Source organism: Ceratotherium simum, chromosome 6, assembly GCF_057802395.1.
Source record: "Ceratotherium simum simum isolate JZ-2026a chromosome 6, ASM5780239v1, whole genome shotgun sequence".
NCBI classification, from domain to species: Eukaryota; Metazoa; Chordata; class Mammalia; order Perissodactyla; family Rhinocerotidae; genus Ceratotherium; species Ceratotherium simum.
The window spans coordinates 90,934,366-90,948,744 of NC_141905.1; the positions used below are offsets into that span (position 1 = coordinate 90,934,366).

At 49.6% G+C, this 14,379-nt stretch overlaps 1 pseudogene; it reads right to left on the reverse strand.

Annotated features, from left to right (window-relative positions):
- Positions 1–5,684: 5,684 nt before the first annotated feature.
- Positions 5,685–6,617, reverse strand: LOC101408066 (olfactory receptor 13A1-like; annotated as a pseudogene).
- Between the last annotated feature and the right edge of the window lie 7,762 nt (positions 6,618–14,379).

A 14,379-nucleotide genomic window follows, 5' to 3' on the forward strand; every position in this document is an offset into this window, starting at 1 on the left:
CACAGGAAACCATCAACAAAATGAAAAGACAAGCTACAGAGTGGGAGAAAATGTTTGCAAATCATAAATCTGATAAGTTGTTAATATCAAAAACATATAAAGAACTCATACAACTTAAAAGCAAAAAAAAAAAAAAAACCTGATTAAAGAAGGGAGCAGAGGAATTAATAGACATTTTTCTAAAGAAGACATCCAAATGACCAATAGGTACTTGAAAAGGTACTCAACATCACTAATCATCAGGGAAATGCAAATGAAAACCACAGTGAGATATCACCTCGCACCTGTTAGAATGGGTGTCATCAAAAAGACAAGAGATAAGCGTTGGTGAGGATGTGGAGAAAAGGAAACCTTTGTACATTCTTGGTGGGAACGTAAATTGGTGCAGCTACTGTGGAAAACAGTATGGAAATTCCTCAAATAAGTAATTACACACATAACATATGATCCAGTAATCACACTTCTGGGTATATAGCCAAAAGAAATAAAATCAGCATTTCAAAGAGAAATCTGCATCCTCATGTTCATTGCAGCAATATTCACAATAGCCAAGATCTGGAAACAACCTAAGTGTCCATCAATGGATGAATGGATAAAGAAGATGTGGTGTATATATACACAATGGAATATTATTCACCATAAAACAGAAGAAAACCCTACCATATTTGAAGACATGGATGGACCTTGAGGGTATTACACTAAGTGAAATAAGTCAGAGAGAGAACAAAACTGTTTGATCTCACTCATATGTGGACTCTAAAAAACCTGAACTGATAGGAACAGAACATATTGGTGGTTGCCATAGGCAGGGGGTGAGGGTGGGGGATATGGGTGAAGGTGGTCAAAAGGTACAAACTTCCAGTTATAAGGTGAATAAATTCTGGGGATGTAATGCACAGCATAGTTAACAACACCGTATTGTGTATTTGAGGGTTGTTAAGAGAGTGGAAATTACAGGTTCTCCTCATAAGAAAAAAAGAATTTGTAACTCTGTGAGGTGATGGATGTTAACTAAACTTACTGTAGTGATCATTTCACAATATATATGTGTATCAAATCATTATGTTGTACACCTTAAACTAATGTAATGTCATATGTTAATTATATCTCAATAAAACTGGAAAAAATAAAAATAAATAAATGCAGAAGCAGAAAAAAACCCCCAAGATCCAAACTATATGCTGTCTCAGAAACACACTTTAGATTCAAAGATACTAATAGGTTGAAAGAAAAAGGATGGAAAACTATGCACCATCCAAATAGCAACCAAAAGAGAGCTAGAGTACTTATACTAATATCAGACAGAGTAGACTTTAAGACAAAAGGTTACTAGAAACAAATACAGACATTTCATAATGATAAAAGGGTCAATCTATTAGGAAAATTTAACAATTAAAAATGTATATCTATCTAACTAGAGACTGAAAAATATATGAAGCAAGAAAAGACAGAACTGAAGAGAGAAATAGACAATTCAAATGTAATAGTTGGAGAAATCAATACTCTGCTTTCAAAAGTGGACAGAAAACTAAGCAAAAGATCAACATGAATATAGACCAGAACAACAGTATAAACCAACTATACCTAACAGAAATCCATAGAACATTCCAGCCAACAAAGCACAATGGACATCTTCTCAAGTTTGCAGAACACATTCTCTAAGATAGACTATATCTAGGTCATAAAACAAGCATCAATAAGTTTAAAAACATTGAAATCATACAAAGCATGTGCTGTGACCACAATGAAATGAAGTTAGAAATCAGTAACAGAAGGAAATTTGGAAAATTCACAAATATATGGAAATTAAATAACACACTTCTAAATAACCAATGGGTCAAAAAAGAAATCATAAAGACAATTTAAAAATACTTTAGGGTAAATGAAAATAAAAACACAACGTCCCAAACTTAAGCCATGCTTCTAAAGTAGTGCTTAGAGGGGAATTTATTGCTAATAATGCTGATATTAAAAAAAGAATGATGTCCAAAAAATAACCTCATCTTTCACTGTAAGAAAATGGAAAAATTAGAGCAACCCAAACTCAGACCAAGCAGAAGAAAGGGGAAAAGGTGAAGATTAGGGTGGAAATAAATAAAATGGAACACAGGAAAAAAAATCAATGAAACCAAAATTTGGTTCTTTGAACAGGTCAACAAAGTTGACAAAGCTTAGCTAGATTGACCCAAGAAAAAGGGGGAAAACTCAAGTCACCTTGAAAGCAGGGACATCAGTAATGACCTTCCAGACATAGAAGGCTTATGAGGGAATACTATGAACAATGTACGCCAACAAGTTAGGTAATTTTGATGACTGAATAAATTCTAGAAAGACACAAACCATTGAAACTGACTCAGGAATAAACACGAGAGTCACCTGACCACAACACAGGACACCTCGAGAATTATTCTAATAAAAAGGCTACTTTTTCCAAAATAGTCCTACAGATCAATTACAGAATTTTCAGCATCAAAACCCTGATTTCTGTGCAGTTCAAATGCCTTCTCAGAAAGGCTCCTGCCCCAAGGTCTTGGGCTTCTTCAGGTGGGGAGCGTGGGGGCTGTAGGGGCGACCATGGTAAGGGGGTGTTCCAGCCTCTGAAACTGAGGCAAGAACCTCCAAGTGAACCAAATTCACTGGATGAAAGTGGCCGAGCAGGTATCTCTCAGGGGCGATGCGCTTATAGCAGGAAGCAGCAATGCTCGTCTCCTCAAAGTCTGTGAACCAGATGTTTCTCTGTTTTGTTCACTGCTCCATGCCCAGCACCGAGAACAGTCTTTCTCCCCCAAGATATCCACACACACACACACACATACACACACACACACACAGGATAGAATACGAAAGCATATGGGCTCACCCACAGGTCCATGGGCACCCACACACGGTGGTACACACACGTTCTCACACACACGCATCGTAACACACAACACACGCTCATGCACAGACTCGTTCAGTGAACAGATGACCGGTATGCTAAGAGGGGAGTGGGAACTCTGGTCTGAGCCCAGCCCGGCTCCTTCATTAGCACTTGCCTCACACACTGAGGACTCTGAGCACCTTCCCAGCAGCATCTCGTGATACCACTTCTCCAATAAGTGAGAGTGGGGATTTAGCTGAATTATCAGTTATTGAACCATTTTTGTCCTCATTTCATTTTAGGGAAAATCTGAAAGGAAATGCTTTCAAAATTGAAGTTTAGAAATGTTGGGAGATGCGATAATCGTGGGACACACACCAGGTCTGAGGATGGCAGAGACAGGAGGAAATGATCTGGGTCCCCCGTGGCACACTGGCCCCCTGCATCAGGCAGCCCTGAGTCCACCTTGCCCTGGACCCTGTTATGGAGATAGCACATCTCATTGTGGGCACAGCTTGCAGTGGGGGCTCTGTGTCCTGCAGCAGAAAACGTCCTCTCTGGAAAGCTGTGGAATCACAAAGGACCCTACCTGTGAATCAGTGGGAAAAGGATAGTGAGGAACTGAGGTCTGGAGACCGCCCTGCAAATCACACAGGCAGAGAATCCCTTGGAGGAAAAGTGGCCACCTCATTACTCAGTCAGCAGCACTTGCCGAGTTTCTCCAGGTGCCAGAGCCTGGACCAGGCTCAGGACCGTCTTCTGATGTATCACCCCATCCTGGCACTCATGGGCCAGCAGAGGAGCAGAGATGCAAACCGGCAGTGACTGCACAGAACACTAAGGGCTCACACACAGGTGTGCGTACACACACTCATAGTCAGACACATGTGTTCACACACATGTTCACATACCACACACGCCCACACCCTCACAATGCTCACATGTACACATGCTCACAACTCACACATGATAAAACACCCCCCCCACACACTCTTACACGGCACTCACGTTTACACACCCACACATGCTCATATCTCCCACAGTGGCACACTCGCACACATGCTTAGACAACCTCACACACACCCTGCTATGGGAGGGGCTGGCGGGGCTGTCCTGTGCTTCCCTGAATCCCACACCTCCCACATCACTCACGGCTGCTCATCCGCAGTGTCTCTGACAAAGTTGTCTTCTCCGCCTCTCAGCTCGTGGTACTTCCCTCTTATTGTCCTTGTGGTGAGTGACTTAGAACTCCAGTATTTTCAAGTCTTTCCCCAGGTCAACCCACAATAACCCCAAAACACCCTCAAGAAATAAGCCTTCTTAGGGCACCATTTGTTGAGAGGTATGGCTTTCCTGGACCCCTCAGGAGTCTAGACACAGTGTCAAGATGGGGTTCCTTGCTCCAGATAACTTAAAGTTAACTATGTCAACAGTGTCTGAAAGGCTCTTTAAGTTGGAATGCTGTATGTCCGCAAAATGTTGAATTGTGAAGAATACCCACATGATGGAATGTGAATTTAAAGAGAGTTTACTAAACTCTAAATGAGCCCAAATATACTGCACACATACATGGAGACACAGATGGACAAACACAGATGCACACACACAGAACCAAATTCACACACATACATGCAGACATACACACAAAGATGCACAGAGGAGCACACAGAGAGAGAGACAGACACACAGTCACACATGCACACACAGACGCACAGATACAGATGCAAGGATAATTTCCACAATGGAACTGACACTAATTCCTTTTCTGTACAGAAGTGGAAAACTCCTCTGGCCCAGGGGGTGTCTATCAGCTCCTGTGTGGTGCTGTTTGCCTTCCTAATCCTCATTGACTCCTTACATAGCTCCTCCTCACAGAGCTTCTTGCAGAACTACGAAGAAGGCTGCCTTACTCAGTGTCACCACATGTGACTTGGCACCTTGCTCTGTCCCGTGTGGAGGGGGCCCCTGCACCTCGAGTGGCTGTGCCCCTCCTCTCTTGCATGCACCATGGGGTGCAGCAGGGAGAGGCCCCCAAGCTGCACGGGCTTTTGACAAAAAGAATTCCAGTGGAAGACACCCAGGAAAGTGTGTTCATGTCCTGCAGAGTACATTAAAGTCCCCAGTGGTCCTTTGTGTCATCACTGATCACCTCCTGGCAGGAGCATCGAGCTGTTTGCCATTGAGCCACTTCTAAGTCACATCATGTGGACACAACTAGTTCCATGTTTCACCTGCAACTCTCAAGTGCATCTGACCCCACCTTCCTGAGGCCCCAGCCCTTTCCCCAACCTCCCCTGCCACACACCATGGCCCCCTCATCCTCTGTGGTTCCATTCACCTCAACCCATGTGCCCTGAGCTCCTGGACACCACTGCTGTCTGTCAAGCAGCTCACAGACTGGCAGGGGCATCGGGGAGAAGTGTGCCAGGCCAAAACGTGGTGTGAAGGGGCCTTGACAGTGGCCAGTGAACCAGCAGTTGAGTCGGAGATCGTCCCTACAGATGGATCATGTCTGTGCCACGTTTCGCTCTTTTACTTTGCGTTATCACAAAGTACATCTTATTGCCAGGAGTTACTGCAAACATCTATGTATTTAAGCTCTACATTTGTCAAATGTCAAATGAGATTCAAGGGGCCCTATTTGTGTTGGTCTAAATTCAAGAACGTCTAGAGCACATATTTCTAAATGGGAGATGCTGTGTGTCAGTTGATTTAGTTTTTGGTTCCCAATAGAAGATGGCACCTAATGAACACCTTTTAGATTGTGATAATGTGGAATTTTCAGCTTCCCTGAGCCAGCCCTTCTTACCTTTAAACCACGTCCTTACAGTTTTTCTGCTAGAAGTGTAAAGAGTTTCTTGAGGGCTGCCTTGACATCCTTGTTCCTCAGGGTGTAGATGAGAGGGTTCAAGGTGGGGCTCACAGTGGAATAAAGCACAGCCACCACCTTGCCTGTCCCTGGGGAGTAGCTGGAGCCAGGGGTCAGGTAGGTGTAGATGATGGTGGAATAGTACATGGTCACCACAATAAGGTGGGAGGAGCAGGTGGAGAAGTCTCGCTGCTTCCCCTCAGCTGTTTGAATCTTCAGGATGGTGGAGATGATGAAGCTGTAGGACACCATGGTGAGCAGGAAATTCAACACTGCAAAGAAGATGTCAGCCACTGTTGCCATGATGTCATTCACGTATGTGGAGGAACAGGAGAGCAGCAGCAGAGGAGGGATCTCACAGAAGAAGTGATCAATCACGTTGGGCCCACAGAAGGTCAACTGTAGCATCAGGCAGGCATTGACTCCAGTACTGAGCACACTGATGGCCCACACTGCTACAGCCAGCGCCCCACACACCCTGGGGCTCATCATGGAGCCATAGTGCAGCGGCTGGCAGATGGCCACATAGAAGTCATAGGCCATGGCTGTGAAGAGCAGCACCTCCCCAGCTACTGACCATGACAGGAAGAACATCTAGGCCATGCAGCCCCCATAGGAGATGCTTCTCTTCCCTGCTACCATGATCTCAAGCAGCTTGGGCACCACAGTGCATGCACAGATAACATCCATCACAGCCAAGTTGACCAGGAAGAAGTGCATGGGGGTGCGGAGCCAAGAGCCGAAGGTGATGGCTGCCATGATGAGGGAATTGCCACAGAGTGCCACAGTGCAGAGGGAGAGAGAGAGGGTGAAGAAGAGAATCTGGAGCTTTGGCACTTCTCAGAAGCCCTGCAGGATGAATTCCGTCACCAGCAACTGGTTACTCATGGCATTGACTACTCTGTTCAGACTCTTTCTTGCTCTACAGCTAAGCTGGGGAAAGCGTGTGACATTAATGGTCTATACAGGTAGGTATAGACCTTCATATGTCAGACTCTCCCAGAATGTAAATATTTTACATTTCTTTAGACCTAGGCATCACCAGCTAACAAACACCTCTGAGAGAAAGGGTGGGAGTGCTGACCTTCTCTCTGTCCTGCTGCCATTGCCCTGGACTGGCTCTCGTGGCCGCCCTCCCATGTGCACTCTTACCCCATCACAGCCTGATGACCACTTCAATCTCCTCACACACTGTGATGAGCTCCCAAAGTGCAAACTGACTGTGCCATGAAAGGCTAGAGCCCTTCATTGATGATGTCCAGCATCTACAGAGAGCCGCTTTAATGTACACATGTTCTGTCCTCGCCAGGGAGTGTCCAGCCTCACTCCTGCTCATCTCCCCCTCCCTCTAAATGTACCACCTTGTTCCTTCTGCCTGGAACAGACTCTTCCCGGACCTCTCTGCTTCCCTGATGAGCTGCCCCAGACGTGAGCTTCCTCCTCAGGGAGCACCACACCTGACATGAAGCCTGGGCTTGGGCTTAGGGAGGGCGATCTGCTGAGGCAGACAGGGGCCGACCCCAGGGGAGAGCAGGAGGCCAGGGTGCAGGGAAGATGAGTTTGGAGTCAGGGGGGAGAGCTAAGTCATGAAGGGGGGATAGGTGTGAGGGCCAACTGGGGGGTACAGTCAGGACCAGAATAGGAAGGCATAACGACTCACAGAAAAGGGTCAGAGGTGATTCAGGCTGCTTCCCTGGAAGCAGGGAGGAGCTCTCAGGCTGAGGGTCGAGGGTAATCACACAGGGAGGTAGCAGAGCAAAGGGGTTTCTGCCCCAGCGAATGCCCAGTCTTGGGAATGATGTCTCCAGTCCAGGGATGGGAGGGCATCAAGGAGCCTGGTGGGGACTCTCAGCTGATTCTGTAGAAGGACCTTCTCCACGGCCTCATCACAGCTGATTCTGTAGAGGAGACCTTCCCCATGGCTCATCACAGCTCATTCTGTAGAAGAGACCTTCCCCATGGCCTCATCACAGCTGATTCTGTAGAAGGACCTTCCCCATGGCCTCATCACAGCTGATTCTGTAGACAAGACCTTCCCCATGGCCTCATCACGGCTGATTCTGTAGAGGAGACCTTCTCTATGGCCTCATCAAAGCTGATTCTGTAGAAGGACCTTCCCCATGGCCTCATCGCAGCTGATTCTGTAGAGGTGATCTTCCCCATGGCCTCATCGCAGCTGATTCTGTAGAGGTGATCTTCCCCATGGCCTCATCACAGCTGACTCTGTGCTGGCACCTCAGAATTGAGTACAATTGCAGATGTATTTCGTATTTCTTAACCTTGTTCATTATACGTGCACATAGACACAGAGAAACACTTCAAGAATGAGCCTGTAAGTGACAAATGAGTAAGCCTCAGGCTCACTGAGAAGGCTGCGCAGCTCTGGGATTTCAGAAGGACAGTTCCTCAAGCAGATAGAGTTGCATCGTCTTCTTCACTGGACCCAGTGTCAGGACTGCGCCCACCACAGGCAGATTCCACACATCCTCAGACACACTGACCCTTTTCAGACAACCAGCCAATTATTTCCAAGAAAGCAACGTAATTGTTGCAGAACAGATCACAGTCTTGTTTACTATTGAGTGGAAGAGTCTGTTTCTTCTATCCCAAGCCCAGATCAGCTTAAAGGAAAGTCCACTACGAACCACAGACAACCCGACCCCGTGAGAACTGTCGATTAAGTTGGTAAGTAAAGTGCTTTTTAAGGATTTCTGATTTGTATTGTCAAGTTGTACTGTCACTGTTTTAATTAGGACTTTGTAGTCTCACAGCAAAGGTACAAGCTGTTCCCAAGCTCACAGCAGCAACCCAAACTTAAGAAAAATAGTTCTGCCTAAAATATTAGGTGTGAATGGGTCCTAAGCATCTTCATTTTTCACAACACCAAGAGATCTTCATGTTGGAAAGATGTCCAGCAAGCACGGGAAGTCACCCCATCTTCTGAAGTAGTCTCCGTTCATTGATTTTGTTCTGGGCAATGACGGTGTTAATAGGGACATTTTTGGAAGCGTTATTAAATACATTGTTCTGGCAATCAGACCTGAAGTCAGACCCTCTCCGCCTCTTCCCATTTCAGGAATGAGAACACTGCGAAGAGTGAGCTGCTTCCAATTTACTCCCTTCCACCGGGCAGTGCAGTGAGCATGTGGGGCCAGGGAGGCGCAGCGAGGTTGACGCCAGAGCTTCAGAGGAGAGCAGTGGGGAATGCGTCTGTCCTCTGGAAAACCCAACACCCCATAAAGACGCAGGAAGCTCCCATTCTGCTCTCCTCCCTGCCAAGGGGCTAGGGCTGAGCCTGGAATGGACACCCTGTGGTCAGTGGTTGGTTTAAAAACTTGATGAAATGGCAATTTGTTAGCCCCACATATTCTCTCAAAGAGCAGAATCAGTTGTGTTCAAACATGCTGAAGAGGACTCTCCTCTAACATCCAGGCCGGCCCTCACACAGCCTGCATCACAGCCCAGGTGCACATGCCCTGCCAAGCAGAAATGGCAGAATTTCTCCACGGGCACGTGGAGGCACCAGGTAACCTCAGATATGACAGCAGGTCCTATCCAATGGCCACACTCAAAGACCTCGCAGAATGTGCATCGTCCAGAGGGAAAGGGGAACCATCTCAGCCAGTCTCTGTTCTGTCTCACTTCCGTAGGTCAGAGAAGGTGACACAGTGGGCAGCAGCTACCTCGGAGGAGGGCTGTGCTGCATTCTGGGAAGGTGTCCCAAGGTGTCCGCTGGGATCCTGGAGAGGACAGTGAGCATCAGAGCCGTGCACAGCCCTGCACTCCCAGCCTGACTGTGCTCTGAGCTCAGACTTCAGGGACGGGGGCCTCGGGCCACAAAGTCCTAACCCCTCCCTGCTCTGACTTGCTTCTTTCTGTGAACATTGAAAATCATTAAAACGTGACACCTAAAAATCGGAACTGCTCAATGATAGCCATTTATAACCCAGCAAATAAGATGGGCTCCGTGAGCTAAGTCATTGTTTCCCACACTAATTTTGTAGAGCGAATCTCTTTAACAATAGCAAGAGAAAAAGGTCCATGATCAAAAATAAATACACAACATCATTTTTTCAAAATGCTGTGCAACTGAAGCAGCTTTCCGGGTCCCAGAAGCGTGGCAGATGGACCTTAAGCTGCCCAGGGAGTCACCGCGGGCTCGAAACGGCCTCCTGCTTGAGCAGGTACTTCCGGGTCCTCGCCCAGTGCCCAGCAGGGCTCAGGGCTCAGGGTCCACGACGGCCACCAGGGCAGACAGCGCCTGGCTTTAACAGGGGCAGCTCTGCTGTGTGACGGAGAAGTGAAACTGTTATCCACTGGGATCCAGCTCCAGGTCCCATCACTTAGAAGACCTCAGAAGTCCCGAGGGCCTTGGAACTGCCGGTGGGCCATGGAGTACCCCAGGGGTCAGCTCGGAAGGGGGCAGCCGTGGCGGGGGGCAGCAGCCTTCGCTCCTGCTCCAGGCTTCGGCTCAGCATATAGCAGATCGTGTCCAGGGAAAGAGGCAAGAGTTGGTGCCGGGAGCTGTCCTTTTCCTCAAAGCTAGGCAGACAAGAAGCTTACTTCCCGCCCCCCCAGGGGGCCGTGGTGGGGAACGTCTCCTGGAGGACAGAATCCAAAGGGCACACTCTGAGCCCTGCTCCCTTCGTGGGCACAGAGCTGGAAGACCTCTGGCGGTGCTGCAGTCAAGCCTCATGCACAGAAGAGGACACAGGTGCTGACAGAGGAGGGCATGGCCACCCCAAAGACCTCCCACAGAGAGGGCTGGAGCCAGCACCTCTGCTTCTTCAGTCCTGGCTGAGAGCCGTCCTGGAGGCAGAACAGGGGATGCGAGTAGTTCCCGGCTGACACTGCCCCTGGGCCTGAGTGTGAGGGAGGCAGGACGCTGAGCTGGGGTGGGTTTGCAGGACAGGCCAACAGCAGCAACAGCAGCAGCTGCCAAGTGGGGGGCTAAGCCAGTTTGAGCACTTACTCTGTGCCAAGGTCTCGTGTTTTTTTACGTTGTATTTGTATTTTTCCCATCTTTCTTGAGGTATAATTGACAAATAAAAATTTCTCTATTCGAGGTGTATGACTTGATACTTATTCCCAGCAGTTCTACCTTTTTTGTGTGTGGTAAAACACCCATAACATAAAGTTTACTACTGTAACCATTCACAGAGTACAATTCAGTGGCATTAAGTGCATTCTCAACATTGCGCAACCACCACTGCTGTCTATGCCAGTGCCTCTTCAACACCCCCAGTGGAAACCCTGTGCCTCCTCAGTAGTCACCCCACATCCGCCTCCCACCACCCCTGGCAACCTCAGCCTGCTTCTGCCTCCGCAGAGTTCCCTATTGTGGACATTTCCTGTAAGTGGACTAACACAGCATCGTGTCTGGCTTCTCTCACTGGCGTCACGTTTTCGAGGTTCATCCACATTGTGGCGTGTGGCAGCAACCACGAGGCGTGCACTAAGTTAGTTCCTCTCATCCTCAGAACACACCCATCAGATGGGCGCTAGACCCCCTCGTGTGGAGCAGAGTTCTGAGGAGCACAGGTGCCCCCTAAATGCCGTCCATCACCCCAGGACTCTTGGCAGCACTGGCCTCGCCTGCCGCCCACCTGAGGTCCGTTTTCCTCGCTCCCCTGTCTCCGGCTGCCCCTCCTCAGGATCCTTGCAGAGCCCCCCTCCTGTCCCTGAGAATAAAGTGTCTGCTCCCTTGGGCGTGGTCCAGGCCCCCCCATCACACCAGGACCCCAGGACCCGTCTACTTGAATCGTGGCTGTCTATCTGCCGACAGATCGTGTCTGGAGCCCAGACCCAGCTCACACCCCACAGACAAAACTCCCCCCTTGTCCTGCTACTGGATGGACACAGGATTGTGGCCAGCTGGACTTGACCTCCAGGCTGGGAGGTTGAAGTGAGGAGATGGTGAGAGCAGGCACAGAAAGGCCAGTCCAGAAAAGGTCAGCAGAGGTCAGCAGACTCAGTCCTGTGGGCAGGGAGGTGGGCGAGGAGAGAAGTGACCTGGTCAGAATGGGGTTGACATATGTTAGTGTGGACGTCAGGGAGGACATAATGGTCAGTGACAGTTCTCACTGTCAGTGAGAACATGATGGTCAGAGTGGACATGCAGCAGTATGGTCATGACACTCAGTGCGGACATGACAGGGTGCACATGACACTCAGTGTGGACATGACACTCTGCATGGACATGACAGTCAGGGTAGACATGACACTCAGTGTGGACATGACAGGGTGCACATGACACTCAGTGTGGACATGACACTCTGCATGGACATGACAGTCAGGGTAGACACGACACTCAGTGTGGACATGGCAGGCAGTGTGGGTGTGATGGTCATGGTGGACAAGTCACTCAGTGTGGACATGACACTCAGTGTGGACATGACACGGTGGACATGACACTCAGTGTGGACATGACACTCAGTGTGAAGGTGACGGTCAGTGTGGGCATGACACTCAGTGTGGACATGATGGTCAGGGTCGACATGGCAGGCAGTGTGGACATGACACTCAGTGTGGACATGATGGTCAGTTTGGACATGACACTCGGTGTGGACATGACAGTGTGGACGTGACGGTCAGTGTGGACATGGCACTAAGTGTGGAGGTGACCGTGAGTATGGACATGACACCCAGTGTGGACATGACACTCAGTGTGGATGTGACACCCAGTGTGGATGTGACACTCAGTGTGGACATGGTGGTCAGTGTGGACATGACACTCAGTGAGGACATGGTGGTCAGTGTGGACATGGTGGTCAGTGTGGAGGTGACGGTCAGTGTGGACAGGACACTCAGTGTGGACGTGGCACTCAGTGTGGACATGGTGGTCAGTATGGACATGACACTCAGTGTGGACGTGACAGTCAGTGTGGACATGACACTCAGTGTGGACATGACAGTGTGGACATGACACCCAGTGTGGACATGACACTCAGTGTGGACATGACAGTCAGGGTGGACGTGGTGGTCAGGGTGGACATGACACTCAGTGTGGACATGATGGTCAGGGTGGACATGACACTCAGTGTGGACATGGCAGGCAGCGTGGACGTGGTGGTCAGGGTGGACATGACACACAGTGTGAACATGATGGTCAGGGTGGACATGACACTCAGTGTGGATATGACACTCAGTGTGGACATGACAGTCAGAGTGGACATGACAGCGTGGATATGATGGTCAGTGTGGACATGACACTCAGTGTGCAGGTGATGGTCAGTGTGGACATGGCAGGCAGCGTGGACGTGGTGGTCAGGGTGGACATGACGACGACGGTCATCATGGACATAACGTATAGCACCCGCCTCACAGACTCTGGCTGCTGCCCCGCCTGGTGCCCAGTGGTCCTCGCACGTTAGCTGACCCCCTGGAAGGTACCTGGCAGCAGACTTGCAATCTGAAAGATCTAATGGGCGTCTTGTTGAGGAAATTGTGAAACATTGTGTGTATTTGTGTCTTCAATTAAAATTACAACTTGGTTCTGGCACTGGGATAAGACCAATAACACATCGAGGGTCCAGGCAGTGTCCCTGGGGTGTAGTAGGCGCTCCACACACAGCCAGTGGGGTTCCCTCCCTCCCGCCTCCTTTCTTTCTTTCCACGGGGAACTGAGCACCTGAGCAGCGAGCTCCGGGCCCACAGGAAGAGAGACGAGAACACCGAATTGCAGCAAGTGCACGGCAGGGAGCTGGCGGCACCCCGGGGACCTGGAGATGCTAGGACCCAGGCTGAGGGGGTGCTGAGGCCAAAGGTCAGCCAGGTAACGAAGAGCTGTGTGTGCCAGGTGAGGATGGCCAGGAAAGCTGGAGCTGTGGTCCAGGTGAGGTCCACCAGGTAACTTGGTTCTGTGTGTCAGGTGAGAAGTCGGGCCAGGACTTCAAAAGCGATGGTGCTGATGAAGGATCCTGAGCTGGAGAGAGGTGGGCTCTGAGGAGGATCCCCCTGAGGCCAGCACGGGAAACAGACGGGGGCTGGGCTGCAGGCAGGGAAATCAGTTCACACCATTGTGTAGACACAGAGCAAAGGCATAATTAGAGCAAGGCAGTGGAGAGGGGTCTGTGGAGTGGGGATCTGCCTTGAGATGTTTGAGGAGTGGGGGTGCCTCGGTGCCCAGGGGACGTGGTGGGCCAGGTAGGGCAGGACTCAGGATAACAGTGGGTTGGCACACGGGATCTCGAGAGGAGAGCACAGAACCGCTGCTCTCATCATCCCCCTTCAGCTCCGGTCCAGGCAGAGTCCACAGAGGTGGGGGCTTTCTGCCCTCGTGCTGGAGACAAAATAGACACCTGGGACCACCACAAGAGGTGACGATGGGGGGTGTCCTTGGCAAGTGACCCAGCTGATGGATGCCTGGATCCTTATTCATATGATGTGGATAAAATCACCTCGTAGAACTGTTGTGAAGGTTAAATTAGAGACAGAGAGAGACCCGCCACAGGTTCTGTTTACAGAATGACGAGTCCATGGTTTTGGGGGCAAGAATGCAGAGTGGGTGAGAGCAGTCTTTGGAGGCAGGCAGAGGGACCGCCCAATCCTCGCTGCATTTCAACCCAGGCTTCCTACAACTGTCAGCCTCCTGGGAGGGGCGGACACAGACTCAGGGCCCCACTCAGCCTGTCCATCGGGTTGGACCCTT